Source organism: Falco naumanni, chromosome 13 (genome assembly GCF_017639655.2).
Source record: "Falco naumanni isolate bFalNau1 chromosome 13, bFalNau1.pat, whole genome shotgun sequence".
NCBI lineage: Eukaryota > Metazoa > Chordata > Aves > Falconiformes > Falconidae > Falco > Falco naumanni.
The window spans coordinates 30,010,975-30,034,177 of NC_054066.1; the positions used below are offsets into that span (position 1 = coordinate 30,010,975).

Below are 23,203 nucleotides of genomic sequence, written 5' to 3' on the forward strand. Positions count from 1 at the left end.
ATCTGTGAAGAAAAAGAAGGGGGGAGTGTCACCACTGGAAGTAAGAAATTCACAGTTGTAAGGTCTCATAATGCATTTGCTGTTTAGGTTTTGTTTTACTTAGCCAGATCAGTAATAGATTTTGGAATTGCTAAAATGACTGCTTAATATGGTTTTGGGTGCTGTTAATCAGTTTTGCAGTGAAAGAGATTTCCACAGAAGAAAAATGTGGAATCCCAGACTCTCATATTGCAGAGACAATGTCTTCAGCCTCATATAGTGCCAGACCTGGTCATCTGCTAGGGAATGTCACTGAAATGCCTGCAGCTGCCACTGAAAGTTCATCAGCCCCTTTCAGTAACCGCAGGTAAGACAACAGGGATTTCTACATGGTCTGTCCCGACAGTGTGTGCTCAGCTGCTCAGCAGAGCTCCCTCTTGTAAGAAACCACACTATTTCTTGTGAGACACACGCAGTGTAGTGTACAGGACAACAATTACATCTGACCACACTAAACCTTGGCAGTATTAGCATTATCTCAGAGTTAGCAGTTGAATTACTGTGGGTATGTTCCTGCGACACCCGCAAGCAGCATCGGGTCACAGGGGAAGCTCCAAGCTGTTGGTACTCCTCAAGGCATCCCTCCTGCAACTGCCTTCTTGCTTTGGAGGAGGTTCTTGTTTGCAGAAGGTCCTCTCGATGCTGGAGCACCTAAAAGAGCTTTTCTTTGTGGGAGAAAGCAAATCTGTGAAAATCCTCAGGCCAGCCTGGGGACCCTTCATTTCAGGAAGAAGCCATACAGCCTTTGGGAAACAGCCTACACCTGTCTTTTGCAGGCAGCGGAGGAAAGGTTACGTGTCTCCTGACTGTGTATCGAGTGATGTGTACCAACTGTGTGTGTGTGTAAACACAGTAGAGTGCACTTCCAGCTTAAAGGAAGTAAGGTCAGCACTGCAGGCTGAGGGAGCAGAGCTGAGCTTTAGCTCACACCTGAACATGTCTGGTCTCCAAAAGTGACAAAAACAAGCCTTCAGGTTAGTACTTCGGTCTCTGTATCATCCCTGCAAGTGAATTCATATACCCACACCAATTAATTTTCATTCAAGCTTCAAGCTGTGTTGAGATCCATGGGGTAATATAGGGTCTCCTGTATTACTTGCCCTGCATGAATGCTTCTTGTGGGGCTGCTGGGAGATTTTGGAAGCTGTGAGGCTATGGCAAAAAAATAGGTGGGTCTGGTTTCCCTAGTCATCATGTTTAGTATTACACATGCCATGATGATGAAGAAGCACTGTAAACCATGAGTCTGCTCGCATTCACTGATAAGCCAGTCATGCAAAAGGCTCTTTGGAGTAGGAATTCAGCAGAAGGCATTTTACATCTGTCAGAAATAATTTAAGGGTGTGGAGTGACTCATTGGGAACCGCATGAATAATCAAGGCTTCATTTTCAATAAGACAAAGCCATGAACTTTTGTCTGGCACATCAGTGGGGAACATGTTCCCTGTGTTGGGGATTGTGTTCTGGGGACCAATGCTAGCAAAAATACCAGAAGGAGGGATTTTTTTTCAATGAAAACAGACTGGCCACTTTTAAAGTGCAGCTCTGTGTATGCCAACATAGCATGGATTTAAGGCTGCAAAACTCAGAGTAGAAAATAAAACTGAGAAGGCAGGCAAGCCTTGCACTGGTGTGTGGTCAGAAGTTTCTGCTGTAATCAGACAAGTGATATCACATCTCAAGGTGTGTCAGTATCCTGCATCAGAACAGTATTGCAGTGAACCAACACAAGAAATCCACAGCCTCAAAGCAGGCGTGGGTTGGGATCAGTCCCAGAGAAAAGCCCTTTCCCACCACCAGGTCATTCCTCGCTCGGGAAGGCATGCGTAGCACCTGCCCTGCAGCAGGACTGCAAACCTTCACGTAGACAACAACAGGGGCTTCTCTGCCCCAACAGACTCTGACTCCTGTGTGTGTCTCCATCCCTCTTCCTGGATATCCCTCCTAAATGAAGCTCTTTTGCAAGTGGCTTGAAGTGAATCTGTCATCGATGTCTTACTTACCATAAACAAGTTCTCAAAATATATACCTTAACTTGTCATGACCCTCACATGTAATGGTCAGCAGGACCTGCATGTGCAGAAAGGTGACTGGAAAAACCCGAGGGTAATCGGTGAGACATCTTCCCCACCCAGAGCCCAGGGACACCTTCTCTGCCGTAAAGATCTAACAAACTCTTCTTGAGATACCACTTCTTAAATTTTTTTTTTCCAGAACAGAATATCATTTTATTTATAATCAGGTAACATGTTAGGTAAACAGCTAGTTAAGTCTAATGGACAGAATTAATAGTTTTGAGAAACAGTTGATGCCAGGTAAACCTTAAAAATAAAGGATTAAACTAAAATTCAAGGCATAAACTTTGAGACTAGAGCAGAAAAATGGGAAATTAAATCAGCCTAAGTTGAATGTTTTAATATTATTCAAGGACTCTGATCTTTCTCCCTTGCCCAGGTAACAAGCACAGAGATTTATGTTTCAAAGGAGTGAGATTTAACCGTTTCCTTTGCCCTTGGCCAAGGATAGAAGTTGCCAACCACTGCTGGTTCCCACTCGCTGCATGGAAATGAGGAGCTTGATATTTTTTTTCCTAGACTGCAAATCTGGCAACAATAGGAGTTGTGCCGATCTGAGGTTCTGATTTGCTGCGCCATGTAAGAAGAACAGCAAGTAGAGAGGAAGGTGGGATCATTTTTTGGCTGGCCTGTGCCAATGTCCAGGGCCAAGGTACCCTCCAGAGTCAGGTGCTGTGACCCCCAGCTTGCTCCTTTGAAGCTACCAGGTACTGCATCCCCTGGAAGACAGAGCTGTCTCTGTCACAGAAACCCCGAGAGCTGGAAATACCCACAGCACTTGGGAACTGGAGACTTGGTAAATGTAAGAGATGGCAGGGAAAGCTTTATAAGCTGAGAAAAAGCAGGGAGAAAGCTTGCGAGTTCCGGTCACAGATAGGAAAACTTGCATCAAAAATGCATCAAGTGATGGTCTTTAGCTGGTGTTACATGTGTAGTAAGGTCCAGAGGTTGTCACTACAGATCAAGTATTTCCAGTACTTATTTTCTTTACGTAAGTTGAAAAATACTTCAAAAAAGTAGTGATTAGATTACAGAATAGTCTGCTCTTCATCCGTTTTGCAAGGACAGGGCTAAATTCATCACGACCACAACTTAGCAGCACTTCATAGTGCTACTTGATCCCACATGAGTAAGAGAGACAGTGAATGTGAGCTCTGGGAGTGCAAGTCCATGAAGCAGGCATGTTCTGGAGCAGGGTGAGGAATGCAGAGGTGTGTGCTGGAAGGTGTGGCAGGTATGTGTGAGCTGTTAATGACTGTGTTGAAGAAATCCTGGTGATACAGAGGTGAGGGAGTCCAAGAACTGGAGCACAACCCATACTTTGGTATCAACTGAAGCACTGATCTGTGGCCACAGCAGCTGGTGCAGGTTCCTGGCATGGAAATGCCGCTCAGCAGTAGCGATTCTGAATCTCACACACTAGCAAAAGTACAGGCCTGCCTTGTTATTACCTTAGTTTTCAAAGACTTTATAATGCTTCGCATAGCCATCCTGTCTTTCATTTGAGACTTCACCAGACAGGGCACTTCACAGCTATTACCACCCTCCTTTTCATAAAGGCCTCTCTGAAGCTGACCTTGTCACCCACTTACAAGCGAGGAAAGGCAGCAAAATTAGGGGTTTAATTTACTCTGATGGAAAATTAATAAAACTGATAGAGGAAATGTGGCAAGAACACTGTCTATCATTCATAAAGCTGAAATACAAAATAAGTTCTGCAACTTGAAATGTATGGAGTGTGTCATATTATGAATCAAAGCTGTGGCAGGGTCTGAACTTGCCTTTTCAGCTCTGTGACTGCGTTGTGGGTCTCCTTCCTCATTTTATGGCTTCAGCTGCGGCATACGAAACTGACCTGCACAATCCATACACGAACGCTGCTCTGCCTGCCCACGTTACCTCGCTGCAAAGAGACCGAAGCACGGGTGATCAACATTGTACCAAAATTGCTCTTCTCCAGAAGGTTTGGTGCTGTTCACCATATTTGCTCCACTGGCTGTCACAGTCCCCGTCGGCGGTCCCACGCCGCTGTGAAGGGCTGTAGCGTACTGGTGTGAACAGCCGCAGCCCAGCGGCGGACACGCTGGCTGCAGTCAGCGCTTCACACCTGGAAACAAGCTATGCCTTGCCTGGGAAATGAACCATAGGCCCAAGTGGTCTTTCCTAATGCCTGGCAGTTGTCCCACCCAGGCGTCACCTGCTTCTCCCGCAGCCAGAAGGAGGGACAGGGATCACGCCACTGGCAGGTGAACGGCTGTAGCCTTGGCCCCACGTCCAACCAGCAGTACATGATCAGGCATGCTACCAACAAGCACTCCCAGGTATTCCAGGCAGGAGACAGGCCGTGCCCATCTCATCTAGATTTCTGAGATTTTTCCATCCCAAAGACTTGGGTGGGTGACTGATGTCTGGGGTTTTTTATTCTTCTTTGCGGTAACTTAAGATGTCCACTACCAGACAGGATTTTTGGTTCCTGAAGAGAGGCAGCCAGACTCAGCTGCTGAAAGCAGACATCTTCAGCGGTTGCACTGCGTGTCTGCTGACTCTGGGCCTTATTCCTTCACCTGTTCTGTCACCAGCCCGGGTCTGCTGATGTGGAGGGATTAACATACAGTGCCAACAGCCTCTTGCGGAAGTACTGCTCCCCTGCAGTACCCAGAGTCCCTGCAAGCGCCCGCGCTGCACAGTGTGGTGGGAAACGGGCACATCAGGAGGAAGGGGAAGGACATGCTGTACTCTTGTTCTGGGGTAATGCAAGGAGGGCTTTTTGTTGGAAATGTGAGGTATGTGCCAGATGTTATCACTGCCATTCAAAAAACCAAAAGAGCTGCTCTGGTACAGTCATCTATGTATTAATGTCTGGTTATTGTGAAAGCTAAGAAATGCCATCCTGTCTACAATAAGAGGCCATGGCTGAATCATATCCTTCAGTAGATGTGCCAGGAGGAATGCAAAGGAGGTTCTCATCACTATGGATGTCAGTAATCAACTTTCCTGGGAACCAGTGAGGGGTCTAGAGGCCCACGGTATTTGACTCATGAGTTCTTTTGCTTGCATGGGTTGATCCTTGGAAAGCTGCTGTAGTATATGCTGCAGTCTCCTCCTGAGGAGAGCATGTTAGTCGTTCCTTTCCAGGAGCTTTACAGACCCCTACCCAAGAGGAAAATGGATACCATCACAGCAGTTGTCTGCCATGTCCCCGGCTTTTCTAAGCAGAACAGATTCGTGTCAGCTGAGAAGGGCGGAGTTGACCTTGCATGTGGACAGTGCCGTAACACCACAATTAAACTCTAATTCTTTAAATTTATGCACTTGGGAGTATTGTATCAGTAAAAGCTAGCACATCCTGTGCCACTGATTTCTTCCAGGTTGACTCGTATTTAGATCTAATTGTTGCAAGAGAAGAAGAACAAACTTAGTCAGCCAGAATGGTTACAGGAGGAAGAGAGAAATCAATTTAGGAAATATGAATCATTTGAACTTCACAAAAGTCCTGAATGGGGAAGCTGGGGCTCAAAGATAATAGAAAAAATCTGTTCTGCACTGGAAACAAGCCGAGTCCTGTGGCTCCTAAGTGGGTGTCTAACGGCAAGACTTCTCGGCTACATCTAACTGAAGATGCTTGCTCATCATTCTTGAAAAAGATACTCTGATCTTTTTTGTTCCCCTAACAGTGCAAAGAAACATAGCTTTGTATGTATGTTATGTGTCAGGGAAGTTCATGATGTGAGAATGAAGCAAACTAACAACTCCATCATGTATTCTAGCGAAGTCCAAAGTAAATTGTTGCAGCTAACATTATAGAATAATGTTTTCCTGGTAGAGTCTAGTGTATACAGTGATTACAAAGTCATCTGCTTTCATGAAAAAGGGGATTATAGTGACTGGTTTAAAATTGGCTACTTGGCCTGACCAAACAGCTTTATCCACTGCAGAGATCATAAAGATTTTTATCACTGTGGGATTAAGGCATTGATTTACGTCTGACAGTAAATTAAACTGAGATGAGTGATGCTGTAACCATTTCGTTTCCTGCCTTGACTCACTTGAATGTTGCTAACTAACCCTGGAGGGAAAATGCTGAACAGGAATTCTAGCAGCTCCTGACTCAGCGCAGCTTACAGCCCAGCGCATTAAAGATTACTAGCACTTATTTCAATACATTGCAGTAGTAAGAGTTGACTACAAAGAAACGCGTAAGGCCCTAGCAAAATTGAGTACTGAGCAATACAACATAAAATTATATTTAATATATATAACTGTAAAGTGATGTAACTGGAAAAAAATTACAGCTTCACCTTTGAAAAATGAGCTGACTATTACCAGGCAGGAGCAAGGCCTTGAGCTTGTGCTAGGTAGTGTGAAAGGGTCAGCTCGGTGCTCTGCAGTGGTCAAAAACCCCCAACAGATTTAACACTGGCAATTATTTGGAGACCAAAACAGAAGACATAATTATGGCAGGGTACAAATCCAGGTTTCAGACACTCATTTTTGAGCACTGTTTGCAGTTCTGGCCACCTCATCTCCAACAGATACATAACTGGATAAGATTCAGAGAAAGGCAATGTGCTAGAAGCCATTGGGCAGGGTGGATAAGAGTGCCTGCAAGAGCAAAGGATCGTTAACAGCCAGGTTCAAAGCAAATCAGAGGAGGTTGTTCCTCATGCAGCAGCACTAGCCCTGCAGAGCACTTTGCAAAGGGCATTTGCAAAGACATGCAAAACCTTCTCAGGGACTCAAGGGGAAAATGGACATGTATGTGGAATACAGCCAGTGGGAGTTACCAGAGATACCACAACCAGGTCATAAAATCACCTGAACTAAGAATATTAAAGGCTGGGAGGTTAGCTGGGGAAAGAGCAGATAGGTTTGGCATTTTCTTACTGTTTTGTAGGTATCTGCTTGCAGCTGGGTTGGGAGAGAGGACACCGAACTAACAGGAGCCTTGGTCTGATGCAGTATGGTCTGTGTTACGTCACACACCGGACTATAAAGTGTGGCTTTTCAGAGGCTGCTGTGTGTCTTACCCATCTGTTCTTGCTTTAGGGCCATCAACCTCCAAGATAGTGAAGTGGAAGGCAGCCTGTGGTCATACGAGCCTTGGGTGTGCAGTTCAGTCTACCACTGCACGTGAATCATCATCTGACTGCACCATGATAGATTTAGTAAGGAACTGAATGCCATCCTTCACAAGAGCCAGTATGAACTGTCCTGCCCCTGCCTGCACGTTTTCAGCACGAGGAGTTGGCCAGCAGCAATTCTGTAACCATTTACTGGCTTCATGCTCTCTAATTATAGAGAAGCCAGGAAAGAAAAACACGACTGATCTCTAGCACCGACCCAGTGAAGATCAGGCAGCAAAAAATGTCTCTGGGTTGGGATCAAAGTATGCATGAAGAGGCAAGAAGCATGTTAGAGTGATCCAGCTCTTCACTGTGTGGCGTTGCCATTGCTGAGATAGCTACAGTTGCTAGCCCAAGACTAAACCTCTAAGTACGCAGCCACTGAAAGACACCCAGTCTCTAGCCCTTCTGCTTGCAGAAACACAGCTGAGACTCTGTTAAGGGCACAATACATCTCTGACATGCAGCTGAAGATCGAGGTAATCTACTCCTTCCACTCTGGCTTGCTTTTTTCTAATTTTGTGTTGCTATTCCCCTTCTGATAACTGAAAACTCCGACGAGCATTTCAAAACACTCCTCTGAAAGAAGGATGTGGTGTTGGCTGTGGATGTTTAGAGCCACTGCTCTGAGTGATCACTGATGCTCACGGATGTGAGAGTCTGTGTAAACAAGCAGGGAGACAGATCTGCTCTCATATGTTGACTCTTAATGTTGTGGGTTTCTGGTCTCAGGAGTAGCATCAGAAAAGATGTCCTGCTGAACAGTATCCTTATTTAAGCAGCGGCTACCTTAGGATCATGCCTGCACCTTCACTGGATGTTACTGTGCACTTGTGTTCTGTGTTTTTTTTCATTTTAGTGTCACAAAGTTGTAACTAGAGATCCAGCTGTCCTCTTGTAATGGGTTTGTGTGGCAAGGTTTTGGTAGCAGGGGGCTACAGAGGTGGCTTCTGTGAGAAGATGCCAGAAGCTTCCCCCATGTCTGATGGAGCCCATGCCAGCTGGCTCCCAGATGGACCTGCCAGTGGCCAAGGCCGAGCCTGTCAGCCACAGTGGCAGTGCCTCTGGGACAGCATAGTAAGAAGAGACAGAAGAAAAAACAATCTGCACCAGCAGGAGAGAGCAGTGAGACTGTGTGAGAGCAACAGCCCTGCAGCCCCCCAGGTCAGTGCAGAAGGAGGCAGGGGGCTCCAGGTGCTGGAGCAGAGATTCCCCGGCAGCCCGTGGACAGCCCCCAGCGGGGCAGGCTGTGCCCCCAGCCCATGGAGCCCATGGGGGAGTGGATCCCCCCCCCGCCTCAGCCCAGGGAGGGCTGCACACCGGGGCAGGTGGATGCCCAAAGGAGGCTTGTGACCCGTGGGCAGCCCACGCTGGAGCAGGCTTGCTGCCAGGACTTGTGACCCCCCAAGCTGCAGCAGTCCATTCCTGAAGGACTGCACCCCGTGGGAGGGACCCACGCCGGAGCAGTGTGTGAAGAGCTGCAGCCTGTGGGAAGGAACCATGTTGGAGAGGTTCATGGAGAACTGTCTCCTGTGGGAGGGACCCCACGCCAGAGCAGGGGAAGAGCGTGAGGAGCAAGGAGCAGCAGAAACAACCTGTGATGAACTGACCATAACCCCCATTCCGTGTTCCCTTGTGCCGCTCAGGGGAAGGACGCAGAGAAATCAGGAATTAAGTTAAGCTTGGGAAGAAGCGGGGGGGGGGGGAAGGAAGGTGGGGTGTTCTTCTGACTTGAATGGTAACAAACTAATTTTCCTCAAGTGGAGTCTGTTTTGCCCATGATGGTAATTGCTGAGTGATCTCCCTGTCATTATCTCTACCCACAAGCCTTTTGTTATATTTTCTCTCCCCTGCCCGGTTGAGGAGGGGAGTGACAGAGTGGCTTTGGTGGGCACCTGGCATCCAGCCAGGGTCAACCCACGACCCCTCTAAAGGCACAATTTTAGCCAATGACAGAGTCACACAGTGACTGTTTTCCTGCCTGGTGCAATGTACACAAAGCTCTGCTGAAAGCTTCTGTGGTGGGCAAAGGAAACACCAGATATTTTGATTTGGAATTGTCTCAGTTTACGAATTATCTTGGAAATCCACTAATCACTGTTCAGGCATGAAATGAAGAGATTGTTTGAAAGATGTCAGGAAAACCCTCACATCTCACATGTGAATCATCTTTCTGGGTTTTGTCTAGCAGAGGCAACATGTCTAGCAAAGAGGACTTTTTCTCCCTGTAGCCGGAGGTGATACTGGCGTCCCTGTGAGCTGTAAGCAGCGAGGTAGCAGGGCTGTCAAAGCCTCTGAGCCACGAGTGTAACCTGTGTAACACAGACCAGCACAGTTCCGTGCCTGTCTGAAACTGGTCCCAATCTGCTGCATAGTCTTTGGCTTTTCCAGGTGCAACAGCTGTCCTGACTGAAGACCGTGACAAACTCTGATCATCCAGAGACTTGTGACAATTCTTCATCACTCTGGTACATATCACTCGTCGCTCCAAAACTTAACCTTTATTCTCATTCCCACCTTATCATTATTTGAATGGATATAATGTTTTTTCCCTTCTATCTTTATTTTTTTGCTAAGTTACCTCAACTGTAATTCCATAACTGCTGTAGAACAATCCTGTAAAATCTTTTCAAAAGTTTGCTACCAAAAAGTTTTGTCCATGGTGTATTTTAAATTGTATTCCTAAGGACTTCTTTTACAACTGTTAAAAAAAGCACTAAAAAATCTGAAAGCTGACTGAATTCTGCACTTTTTGTGTGCAAGCCAATAGACCGGTATAGCCTAAATGCTGGGCAAGCTCAGCTGTTGCTCCCAGTAGTGCAGCTCATCCTCATTTTGGTGGGAGCTGAAGCTCTTGTGTCTGCTCTGGGCTGCAGGGAGCTGTGGCACAGTGGGTCAAGGGGAGACAGGCCCACAGCTCCGAGTGCCAGGGCAAGCAGGCAGCACTGTCTGTCTTGCACAGGTTTTCAGCCATCCTCAGCTGCAGCTTCTAGTTAAAGCCCTGGGACACCAGACGAATTCGCTAAAAGGGCTCATAAGGCTTTTTCCACAGGCAGCATCCTCATCCAGCCATTCCTCTGCCTGGAGCTGGCACCTGGGGAGTGCAAGCATCAATCGCGATCCCCTGCTGAGCCTTTTACTTGGGACCGGCTGCCCCTGATTTCCTTGGAAAACACCTTTAAACTTACTGTGCTGTGCCAGTTTCTAGAGGTGCCACCCAGGTACGTTCCCCATCCCTCCACTGCTCCCAGAGCTCACAGCTCCCTGCAGGGCAAGCCAAAATCCAGAGACAACACCAGGATGATACTGGAGGGGAGCGATGCAGATAAACAGGTTGTAGAAGGAGCAGGGGAAGAGCTGGGAGCCCAGTGGTGGGTTAGGAGGACCTCTGACATGGAGACATCTTGCCAACGCTGCAGTGAAGCAGCAGGAACAGGAGCTGGTGCCTGCCTGGGCAAGGGGTCCTATAAGCCTTTGATGATGGTGAGGTGGCCAGTGCCAAAATAGGTAGGTACTGCGCACGAGGTGAGCCTGTCTCGTACAGGCCAACGTCAGCAGCTTCTTGCAAGGCACTGGGTCACTGTCACCTGCCTAGAGGAGCCGAGGTGGAGGTGGCGTCTCTTTGGCACCTCCTGTGCTGCCTGCAGGACTGAGTGCCCCAGGGAGGGGGGCTGGGGCTCTGAGCATGCCTGCTCCCGTGGCCGTGTGTGAGGAGTGCTGAAAGCAATTATCGATCAAAACAGAACAAAAAGGAAGAAAACGTGACTGACTACCACAAGCATTGAGAAATTCTTTTCTACTGTTCAAAGAGCCGCCACGCTAATTCAGAAAGGCGCAGGGTTTATTTCTAGACCTACTGCACTTCTATGTCGTAATATATAATAATTATGTACCCATTTTACGCATAGCTGTTAATTTTAAGTCATGCTAAAGCCACACGTGGTTAATGGTGGGGTGAGGCAGCTGGGCGCTTGCTCCAGGAGGAGGAGAAGGTGGAGGGTGCTGGGAGAACTCGGACCTGGAGGCCTCTCAGCTGTCACCATGAACTCTTCAACTCTCACAGATGTTAAACAGCTTCACGTTTGTCCCCTCTGTCATACGCTTTCTGTTTCAAAACCTCTGGCGGCATAGGGCTGCAGGCAAGGTGGGTCCCGTGGCCCGAGCCCCGCTGGCCAGCTCACCGCCCCACTGCTGCACACGGGCACTGGGAGGTGGTGGCTCCAGCACGTCCCCGGGCTGGCTGGCCTCTGCCCAAGCGGCAGCTCCGCACAGCCCAGCCACATGCCAGGCTGGGGGTACAGGCAGGGTGGTCTGGAGCAGGATGGGGTTCAACCGCAGCTGAAGCTGGAGAGGGCTCCTGCGCCCAGCCCTACCCCCGCGGCACACCGAGCTGTCCTCCGGGTCCCCCCAAGGCCCAGGCCGTGCCTCAGCCATGTGCCTGGCTCCCGGGCGACTGCCTTTGGTGCAGAGAGAGACCCTGTCCCGAGACGGCGAGTGCACGTTTCCAGGTGCCCCACAAGGCCTTCCAGTCTCTGGGCGCTGCTCACCAGGGGATGACTTCAGGGCTGAGGCTGTGCCCAGCAGCCCCCTAGGCTCCAGGTGGGGAGCGGGTGCCCACCAAGCCCAGGGAGCTCCGGGCCAGCTGCACAGGCCGGCGCTCACACAGGCAGGGGCTGCTGCTGGGCTTCAGCAGGCGTCGAGCGCATTTGCAAAAGGATTAAGCAAAATAAGCCATTGGGTTTCTTCGTGCCCCCGTTCATGGAGCCTAGTCACTTCATCTTTCTTTGTCCGAGTGGTATTTCAAGGCCTGTATTTTAAGCCCACTGGTCCCCTCAGGAGTGCATTACAGGCTGGCTAAATATTATGTGGTCACCTGCAATGCCACAAGGACCTAAGCTGCACTCTCCCCCACTACAAAGCCCCTGTACAATTCTGCTTTTGGGAGCGTGTATGCAGCAGGCACAGATGCTGGCACCTGGTGTCTGCTCAGCTTTATTTTGAGGTATTTAAACTTAGCAAACTGGCTTTTTTTAGGTCCACGTGCATAGATCAGGTGGTCACCTGTGGCAATATGTTTATTCCCAGATTCCAGCTGCATTCAGGGAACAGCCTTCTCTAAACATAATTAGGGCTATTTAAGTTGCTGCTCACAATTACCTCTCCGTTCACACTAAACAACACATACTCCCTCGTTGAGCAATAACTCCTGGAGATACAAGGGTGAAAAGCCACAGGCAACTTGCTGTTGAGCCCCTCACAGATTTGTATGGTCCTGCTGTAAATGGATGTTTACTTCTGAAGAGCTGCACACCTAGTGTACTCTGCCATTATACCAGTTTTCAAACTAGCAGATATACCTGGCAGTTCAACAGTTGTTAATATCCTTTAGCTTCCCTTGCCTTTGCCTGTCTTAATCAGTCTGTAGACAGATACAGAAAAGCCTGTATTCGGGGACAGATGTGCATTTAACTGACAACACAGCAAGTCCTTTCAGCTCTGGTAGGTACATTTCAGCCTGAAAGGCTGGACAACATCAAAAGAGGACAGTTTTCACATCATGCTGACCATGCTCCCCTTTCCTTGGTGCCTCTCTTCAGCCCAAGACTACAGTGCTCCTTTCTTCTCTCCACCTCGCCCTCTCCTGCCCCTCTTCCTCCTCCGCTGTTGCTGCTTCTCACTGCCTTCGAGAGGACTGCTTCAAGAGCAGCTAGACCGTCCTCATACCAACTCCACATTGAAATTTAAACACTTCTGAGATCTACTAATAACATGTTTCTGAAATATCACAGGCTAAGGCCCGGAGAAGGATGAAACTGAGCTAACTGCAAGCAGAATTACACAGAGTGCTATTTACCAGGGTCTTTTCTAGCAGGCTGTATCAAAGAAACAAAAATCCTGTCGTCATTTTTAGACCTTTTTTTGCCTGCATATCTCACATGATTTGTGTTTCGTAATTTTCCTGCCTGATAACCAGTCTCATCTGCTACCCAGTCACTGCAAATTAATGCACAATAGAGAGGTCTGAAGAACAGTACTGCACAGGATTTATCTCTGTTGTTGACTTTGCTGTGCCAGACACACGGTGAGGGGAGAGACTTTGTTAGAGTTCAGAATTTGCACCTGTGAATCTCATTTTTCATGGTTATCTCTTGCTCTGCGTGCCCCCTGCACAGCAGGAGGGAGGCAGCCCGGCGTGCTGCCAGCCGCAGGCACACAGCTCCAACTGTTCCCGCAGGGACTCACGCTTTGAGACCTGGGTGGCTTGGATCCTGTCGACACTGCTGCAGCGTCAAAGGGTGCACTAACACCTTGTGTCACACAAGTGAGATTTGACACAAGAAGAGACACAGGAAGGTTAACTCTGACAGTTTCCTCAGTGTTCCACTGACATCTGGACTCCCCACATTTTTTTTCTGCCAGCTGCCTTCATGTGGTTTCAGCAGATAAGCTCTTCAGCTTTTGTCCTTCCTCCCGCCCTAAATCATTTCTGGGATAGCAACAAGGTGATCATACTAAATGGATTATAAAACTTACTTGGTTTTAGGCTCAGCAGAATAATATTGCCCCTGTAAGGGCTCACATTAGTTTGAGCAACGTTATCCTGGGTCTGTGCAAGCGTAGGTGAGCAGAACTTGGCCCCAGACTCAGCCGCAGTGGTTGCTGAGCTATCAGGTTATCTGGAATAAGAGTTTCATTTTCAGAGCAGTACAATTTTCTCCACAACGATGTTATCTTTGTTCCTTGGTTTCTGGCAGCAAAGCTGCTCACACATGCTATTAGCAGATGGCAGAAGACGTACGCAAAATTTGCTCTCAGAACATTTCTTCCATTCTTCCTCCCAGACCAAAGAATTGCAAATTCAAGCTAAAAGACTGCGCTAACTACAGCTCCTTTCCTAACAGGGCTACAGATAGTTAAAAGCAGGCTCCAGTAGAAACCTCTCAAATATTTCAGTCTCTCTGCTATAGTTCAACTACTCAGCACATTCCCTTTAGTCAGAAATGCAGGAACTGCATCTCTGTAAAGCCACGCTCCTTGGTGCCCTTATGTCAGCTCCTTTTCAGGATCAGCTGTTAACAAGCAGCAGGCATGGCAGGAAGGCTGAAAACTTTTACGCAGTCTCTCCAGTAAGCTGAGGTATCCATCTGTGCCCCACAGCTAGCTGCCGTAGGCTTGGCAGAGCTTAGAGCACTTGGTGTAGACCAAGATGAACACATAAATTTAAGGAACAGGCAAACTGCCACAACGGGCATACACTAAGGAACATGGATGTGTGCACACTGTTCAGCCTCCAAAAGGAGGAGACATGAGCCTGATGAATTCTACATCATCCCATATTTATGCTGTGATGAGCTGAAACTAAACTGGCCTTCCAGTGGAGCTGCTTTTGGAGGGAGTCTGGGAACTCCTGTAACCATGTGCTTGAGTGCTTTCCTGAATCAACATTCCCTTTCGATCTAGGCGTCTTGTCTAGGAAAAGAAACGGCTTTTTGAAAAGTCTTCTTATTCAGGGTTCTTTTATTCATAGCATACAATTTTTTTCTGCCTCCCTAAACTGAGGCAAATCCTACTCAGGATTGCTCATGAACTTGATGGAAAACAAACGGATGAAAGAGCACTGCTTTGAGACTGCCTCAGCCTTTAGACCTTACATTAGCACTTATTTTTCATCAGTTTTGTTTTGTCCCCAAAGGACAATTTTATTCCAAGTTCACAAGCTTATGCTGAAAAACAACAGAACATTTCCAAAGTCCCAAAACTGTGGAAATGTGAGTCTATCGCTTTGGATCCAAAGTTAAACTTGGCACGTAGACCCCATGTAGCACCAAGTGGAACAATCTCATGTCAACAAGAAAGGTGCAACAGTTCCAGCAATCCAGGATAGTTGTGCTCAGATACCTGCTCCACAATTCACCATGTCTCTGCCCACCTGCCACCACCGACTCCTGCTTCCCATGGAGGCATCATTCAAAGCCATGAATTGCCTCCTGGAGGTGATGCCTCAGCCTCCACGCAACCTCCTTTTGCCCAGTGACCAGCAAGCAGCGATCTCATTAAGCCTCTGCCTGAAGGGCCTCAAAGCCTCACATCTGGCTCGCTCCAGTCATGCCTCCATGCCAAGGTGAGCGGCTGTGCAGCATGCAGGCTCTGGCTGGAGGAGCTCCACCGAGTGCTGCGTGCCACAGCACCACTGGACCATCGCTGCCACTGGGTATCGGCATCACAGGCAGGGCCACCAGCCTGGAGTTTTTTGAGTTAAAATCCCCAAAGAGAAAGATATCAACCATAAATCAGCTACGCACTGCAGACCACAGCGGGGGACAGCCAAAATCTGCCTTCAAAGGACTTGTCAGGCAGAACAGGCTATGATGCCCCACGGATACTGGAGGTTACTGCTATTTTAGAACACAAGATTGAAAGAATGAAGTACTCATAAATTCTGCTTGCTACCTGTCTGGATTTAGAGTTTCAATTTTCAAGCCACTACTTCAAATGTGAAATCTGAATTATTCTTTATCCACACACACAGATACTTGATCAAATAATTAAAACCTGTCTCAGCCATACAGTTATCATGTTGATGTCTTTCTACCCTGTCTCACAGAATTTGCACCTGTTGTTAGATAATGCAGACAAAAGGGGTACTGACTACTTGCTTTTGTTCATGATTGTCTTTAAGTTTCAAGATTATTTAAAATAATTTTCTTCCATACAAACAGACTTCCTATTGTGCACTGCGCTCTCATCAAAGAAGGAAATCCAACTCCCTATTTTCAGGAAGTCTTCAAGTTTTCAGGTGTTGCTGTTTCCACACGGTATGAAGGCCCATCTCTCCCTGCACACCCATGCAATTCTGCTGGCAGTCCAGAGCAGAGGGGCAGCATGTAAAATGCTGCTTTGTGTCTCTGCCAATATCAAACTATTGAAGTCGTACTTTTATGTGCACCTGGTTATACCTTCCACTAAGGAGAGTGCATCGTAGGGGCACTTTCATGCCAATTATGGAATTAATTTTCTTTAAAAAGTATTTTCCCTAAAGCTTAATAGAGATTGCAGCCCTAGATAACTCAGTTGCTTTGTTCCAGTGTCAGAGGCATGCAGTGGAAAGAGCTGAAACTCTGCAGAGAGGGCACGGCTGGACCCTGGCATGAACACTGGTGGCCGGACACCCAAGGGCAGAAGGGAAGAAAAGGCACTGGGGGAAAACAGGATTTCTGTTATATTTTTGTTGTACTTGGGGTTTTTGTTGTACTTGGGGGGGGGGGGGTGGGTGGGTGGAAGAGAATTTGTCACCTGGCTAAGAAAGCCAAGTATGATGTACTCCACAATTCCTACCTAACTCCATGAAACAGCTTATATTGAGTGCTGTTGATACCTCAGATCTCTCCTGTGTTACTTTCTTCTCAAGTTCAAAGCTAAAAAGCTATTTTTAGTTGGCTACATTTATTTGCCCTTTCCTTTCCTTAAAGCAAATATAACCAGTAAAATTCCTTGCATATTTCTCTCCATCCTGAAGTTTCTTTTCTCATTTGCCCTCCATATAATCAGACCCCTTTTCACACATGGGTGAACCTAGAAAATCATTTAGAGTGGGAACCATGTGAACCAGTTCAGTGAACATCAGGTAATAGTGTCTTAGAGGCCTTTTTGAAGGTCAAATAGTTCTGGGTAATTTTTCCAGCTACTTTCTTTGTTAAATGAAAGCCCACCGAAACCAGGAAAAGAACAAGATGGTTTTGTAAAAGTCTCTAACTCACGGGTCCCCTGAATCTGCCTGCCCCATATCCCTGCATGGTTTCCTTCTATGTTTTCTCTCCGAGATGCCCATCTTCACAAGCCACCTGCTTGTGCATAATTTGTATTGCTCACTGTTGCCCTGAGAATGGCTGAGATTTTCAAATACACTTCTCAGTAGATTCTTAGACTTCTAAGTTACTTCCAAGCTTTTGCAAAAAAAAAAAAAAAAAAAGCCTTACTTTTTGTTTGCATCATGATATGAAAGACAATCTAAAAATCATCCTGGACACACACAGACAAACAGGAGAGCCTGTGAGTGAACCTGGCCATCTGTGGTTGCTTCTGTGTAATTTCTCCTACGTCAAGCATTGTAGATGGGATCACAGTGCAGCTTTTCCTTCTAGGCCCCGTAAATTTGGGTATTATTGCTAACTTTGTGATAAGAAACTACAGCACTGATTTAAATGAACTGGTAAGTCTTACAGCCACAAGATGGTCAAATAATCCCAACCTTCATACAAAACTAGACAAAGAACATCAAACAAAACTAAAGAACCTTTATGTTCTCCTTTTAAACAGTGCAATTTCAACTACAGAAGTAAATAAATTTGTTTTATATTAAGAATGGAAGCACAGAAGGACTTTGCTAGATAAAAATTCTATTTTAGGAGAGATTTCTGTTTAATGAACTGGACTTGGTTTCTGAAAAACAACTTGTAATGAAGAACAGGACAATGCCACTTAGTCTGTAAATTCATTAAAGCAAAGGCTTTTTTAGATTGCAAAAGCTCGCACAACAAGGCCCTGGTTTGTCCTCTTAGGAATGCAATACCAATCCCCAATCCCAAATTCTTTACTGGGGCTCCAAACACTTACAAAGGTTATGCAGAGTTTGCACTGCACAGGATTTCTTCCCTGCACATAACTCTGAATGTGCAAAAGTATTTCCAGACTCTGGACAATGATCATTATCCAGACCCAAATATAATGGCGGTCGTGGTCAGATATATGTGTGGAGAGACGCATATGAATGGGCAGGTATATACTGAAATGGGCTCATCTTAGTTAAGAAAAACATGAAAACTGCCATATATACATTTGAGAAAGTAATTTTAATGTAATGCAAGTGCATTTAATGCTAATCCCCAGTACAGCTGCACAGGTGAGCGCTTTGGCTGCTGCAGTTCACCTGAGAAGAGCCAAGCTCTGTGCCCTGCGCCAGAAACAGCTGCTGAGAGCTGAGCTGCGCTTCCCACTGTGCATGGGACCCTAACTGGGCACAAATCCTTTCTGCCCTGCAGACTCCCGCGGGCACAGGCTCTGGGGCATGTGGGATCATCCACCTGGTCCTCCAGAAAGGTGACAGGCAAGGTGCCCACCTCCCCTGTGTCTGCTGCTATGGGGATCCATGTCCTCCTGGGGAGGAAAGCCTTGCCCCATTCAGTCCCAGCCACTGCTTCCGACTCACTGTCCCCAACATAGTGGTGCATTTCACCCAGAGACTTAAAACTGTGTTTAAAATACATAAATGTCAGAAAAACTCCATACCCCATTTAAAGATTTAGCTCAAACTCCTGTGCCATTCAGCTTGGGAGACGAAGGAGAGCTTTTGCAAGAATTAACAAAAAAGAAGTTGCAAAATGCACTCACAAGGTAGTAAAGAAAAGGAAAGCAGTCACAGCCTCAGCACAGCATGTCTGCATTAGGCTGAGCGATGCTGGGCTCTTGGGGCTGTCAGAGCTGTTTGCCTCCTTGACCACTTGCACAAAAGCCCTTCTAAAGCTTTATCCTAAAGGAATGTAGTGTCCAGCAAGGACTGACAGTGGTCAGAGTAACCAAGTCCCCGCAGGCATGTGCTTCCAGGAAACAATGGGAGTTAACCACATGCTGGGACAAAGCCCCTCATCAGTAGAGCAAGGGCAGAGCAGGGCAAGGTGACGGACACTGTTGGCTTAGACAGAGAAAATGCAAGAGCAGAGTCAAGGCTGGGAGAAATCTGCTCTTCAGTGGCACCATGCTATTGCTTGAGAATTAAAACTACTTGTTTCACCATGTTTTCTTTGGGGATACTGCTGAGGGACCTCTGAAGAACAAGGAACACTGACAGCCCTCCTGTGAAGTTTCCGTGGCTTTCTGCATCCTCCAGGTGACTAATGCTGGCTCCTACCTGTGTGGCTAAGTGCTGAACACAAGTCACTTCTTGTCTTCCAAACCTATTGTTGCTACTCGTCCTGGGTGCAGAGTCATTAAGGCATTCTATGAGCCATACTGGGCAAAGTAGTCGTCTGCCACACACATGATCAAATCCAGAAAAAACAGCATTTATACATCAGAGTTGCTCCAGGTCTGGGGTGAAGAAAAAACTCACTGGTTTTCAGGGCATTTGGATGCTTGCTAGATGTATTTGTTGCTTTTGGAGTAGCTGTCAGAGGCAAAATGACTGGAAAAGCTCAAGAATGTCCTTTGGGGGCAAATACTAAAAACTGCAAATCAAGATGAAGCGTAGCAGTGCACTGCTCCTTACTCCTCCTGCCTGTGGCATCAGACTACTGAGGTCTGTGGATTATTTCTAGCGCTTCCATGACAAGCAACTTTTGCAAGCTGTCATTATTTCACAAGGATCTGCACCTACAGGGAAAATACTGCACAAATCAAGATGATGAAAGTGACTTCTCTGCATCGAGCTCTTCTGGAGAACACAGACTGCCTCAGGCTTTAGATGCTGTCGAAGACATAAGATTTGTCTGAGGTTCATCCAGTCCAACAGTGTCTCTAGTAGCTGTCATTATCAGCTCCTCAGGGGAGGGCACTTGAGAACTGAAGTGCTTGGGCCTGACTGTATCACTTGAACCACATTCTTGCGGACTATTTCAAAGATTTCCAGAAGAGGCATCAGATCTCAAAAACATTTCCAATCTTCTGGAAAGAATTTGCTATTCCCAATATTTTGCAGACCATAAAGGAACAGAAGCAATTACACAAATGCGGTTCCCAAGAGGTTGCTTGGTAGAAAATCTGGACAATAATCAGTAGATCAATGGATTACCTTTGAAGCCTTTCAAAAGGCTTAGCTCCATCTACCAACTTCTATTCCTCAGCCACCAGTGCTGACCTGCATGGTGAGATCCATGCTGCACTTAGCTGAGGAGTGCCAGTTTCACATTCTTCTGGAACTCTCAAACAGAAAAAAAGCTAGTTTTGGAGGTTTGTTATTCAGCTTACTGATTTGCTGCTCCTTGGCTCACAGCTGAAGTGGAGATGGGTCCTCTTGCTCACCTAGTGAAACACAGTTCTCCTGAGGGAGGATCCTCCTCAAACATCTCCACAGCAGGCGCAGACACCAAGATTCACGGAGTTTCAGAGCTGTGCCTGCCCCCGTGCCCCTTTTGCACCACAGGCATCAGCTGGGCTGCTCAGTGGCACATGCAGCTAAGCTGCTCCCTGGACATGGGCTGGTTATCGCACTGAGCATTAGCTCAAAGACAACTTCTGAGAACCCCCACTTGAGACATTTAAGGAACACAATTAGGTAGCTTGCACAGACACAAACATTTGCATAATGCTACAGATACCAACATATGGTTGACCCATATTGCCCCACACAATAGTCACAGCAAGACATGCTGCTGCAGCACAAAACCCACCAGTCACAAAGCTGTGCACTTTGTGTGGGCTGTGAAGATCCCTCAGTGCCAAAATAAATGGTGGATGAGCCAGAACGGCTGGACTCCACAAAGAGGCTGCAGGTGGGAGAGCCTGAGACAGAACAAGATGTTTTCAGGGTGTTTCTGTCAACAGGTGGGTTCCAAGGAGAGGGGCCGAGTGCTCCTGGGCTGGGGGAATGCTAAAGATATTCAGCTGTTGCTAATAAGAGGGCAGCTCAAGGAACACTTACCAAACTGGACTCTCCTCATTTGTCACTGACATGGGACTTGCCACATACTGCTGCAGTCAGCTTACCTTCTCCCCTCACTCTTGCTGCCTGGCTTTAGCAGGGAGCACCGGTGAAAATGGATGTCTGTACGCCACACAGCACCCTTTGCAGCTGCAGGAAGGCTCACCAGCCTTCTGCAGTGAGTGGGATGGGAAAACCCTGGCTGAACTAGGTTTGTGCAAGACGGAGTGTCCCCTGAGCGAGAGTAATGCACAATGTGGCACACTTGCCAGCTGTGACTTGTGCCCTGATGGGTATGGCTACAAGTTGTGGGCAGAAGAAATCACCCATCCATGCACCGCATACTGCTCAATACTACTCCCAGCATTATCCTGCATTTGTACCATTCCACAGAAATACATGTTATTTAAAAAATATGAAAAAGTGTGTTAATTCTAATTATTTCTAATATTATAACTATTCACCACAGACATAGACCCAGTTTTCTCTATTGAACTGCAAACACAACATCTTTTAACTAGTCCTTTCTGCATCATTAAAAAATTGCTGTTTGACATACCATACTCTCTTCCCTTCTTGTCTGCTTTTATTTCTTGATGCAAGTGAAGATCCACTCCAACTCCATTTACCTTGCTCTTGTGTTTGCAATGAAGGATTTCACAACATGCACACAGAGATCTTTTTTGAGTAAGCATGAAATTCTGTAATTAGAAAAAAATAGAGACCAAACCATTTCAGTATTCTCAGATTACAAACATGTTGTTTGTCCCCATTAACAGCAGTCTAAAACTGTAAAATATATGGTGTAACATATTTTGCAACATTTGTATAATGTCTATATATAATTTGTGAAAGACACATTGTCCTTTAAAATCAGCTACATTTAATAACTTCTGGTTACTGTGTGTATTTGCAAACTGTAGTAAATCACGCAATTTGAACAATGCTGGGAATAAAATGTCTGAGTATCAGTGCTACCTAAAACACCATGGCATCTAGACACTAGATTTCAGCTTGCATCCCTCCTTCCCACAAAATATATACATTTTCTACACTACTTAGTGGCTTGGGGTCAAAATGCGGCCCAAGCTGGAAGAGGTCCAGTGGCCTCTCTCCCACGCTGCACTGGAGATGAGCAAGCACCCTTGGGGCAGCCCAGGGGCTGGGACGGTTTTGGCAGGCAGGGCAGGAGCCTGTATTTAGCAGGGGCAGACCTCTCCCTCTGATGGCAACCCTGAACTGGCACCATTTGGCAAGCATGTGTTTCCTGTGCAAGTATGGATAGCTTTAATGAATGATACATTGATTTCTTCTGCTGGGGTGGATGCCAGGAGTTCTTTTTATCATCAGTAACGTTTCATTCATTATTTCAGCTGCTCCCTCATGGAAGGAGCACAAAGGACCAGGCTGCCTGAAGTCAGAGGGCTCCCATGGGGAAAGCAGCAGCAGACCCCTCAGAATTACTGCTGACCAGACAAGCTGGCTCAGAGGGGAAAGAGAGAGTATTAATTTGGATTAAATGGAAGTAACTGGCTTAGTATAATATGACAGCTGTGCCAAAGAGAATGCCACGTTTTCTAGCTGCAATCCCTATTGTTAGATCTCTGTGTTATATTTTGGGTATTGGCCAAATCACGCTGGCTGCAGAATACTCTCCGTTACTCTAAGTCACTGGAGAGGGGCAGATCTGTCTATATTTAGGTCACCAAGTCCCCTGTGATAATCATTACTCCCTCTTTGTTTTATTACTCTGCTTTCTATTTTTACCTCGCATATTCTGCACCAGGTCTAGATGCTTGAAGAAGACAAGCCATTCTTTCCTCAGAAGAATTAATGGCCATGCCTGTAGTTTGTTTTGCATTTACTTCTTTCTTCCTTTCTTCACGTATGGGTCTTCTTATAATGCAGACTATAAAGAGCACTCCAACCAGAAAACAGCAGATCTGAAATTGAAAGAAAAGGATGAATCAAATGGTGATAGTAGACAAGGAAAGGCATAACATTTGTAGTGCAGTTTTCCCTAAAATTTCAGTCGCATCTGCACTTGTTTAAGGTTATGAAGGTAAATTTGATAAAGAAAGCAAAGGATTTGTGGACGGCCAATGCAAATCCTAACAGCAGAGCTGCCAGACTGAGACAGGAGCAATGCTCACAGTGTACCTTCATCCTCCAACAGCCAGGCTCTCTGCCATATTTGCAGTCAATGGTACCGCATTCGGGCAGGAGAACGGCTCACTCAGTAAAAATGGTGGCAAAACTTGGCACCATGTAAATAAGACATTCATATACTTCTCATTGTAAGCCAGTGTTATTTCCGAACAACTGATCTCTAC

The 23,203-nt window shown here is 46.7% G+C and overlaps 1 long non-coding RNA gene across 14 annotated transcripts in view; it reads right to left on the reverse strand.

The window, feature by feature from the left end:
- Positions 1-23,203, reverse strand: part of LOC121096557 — a 100,826-nt gene that overhangs the window by 16,704 nt on the left and 60,919 nt on the right. For all 14 annotated transcript variants that reach the window (XR_005830585.1, XR_005830582.1, XR_005830581.1 and 11 more), the window contains 2 exons: positions 22,638-22,813; positions 21,430-21,571 (listed from right to left, as the gene is read on the reverse strand). This is a non-coding gene — a long non-coding RNA (uncharacterized LOC121096557). The remainder of the gene's footprint in view (positions 1-21,429; positions 21,572-22,637; positions 22,814-23,203) is intronic.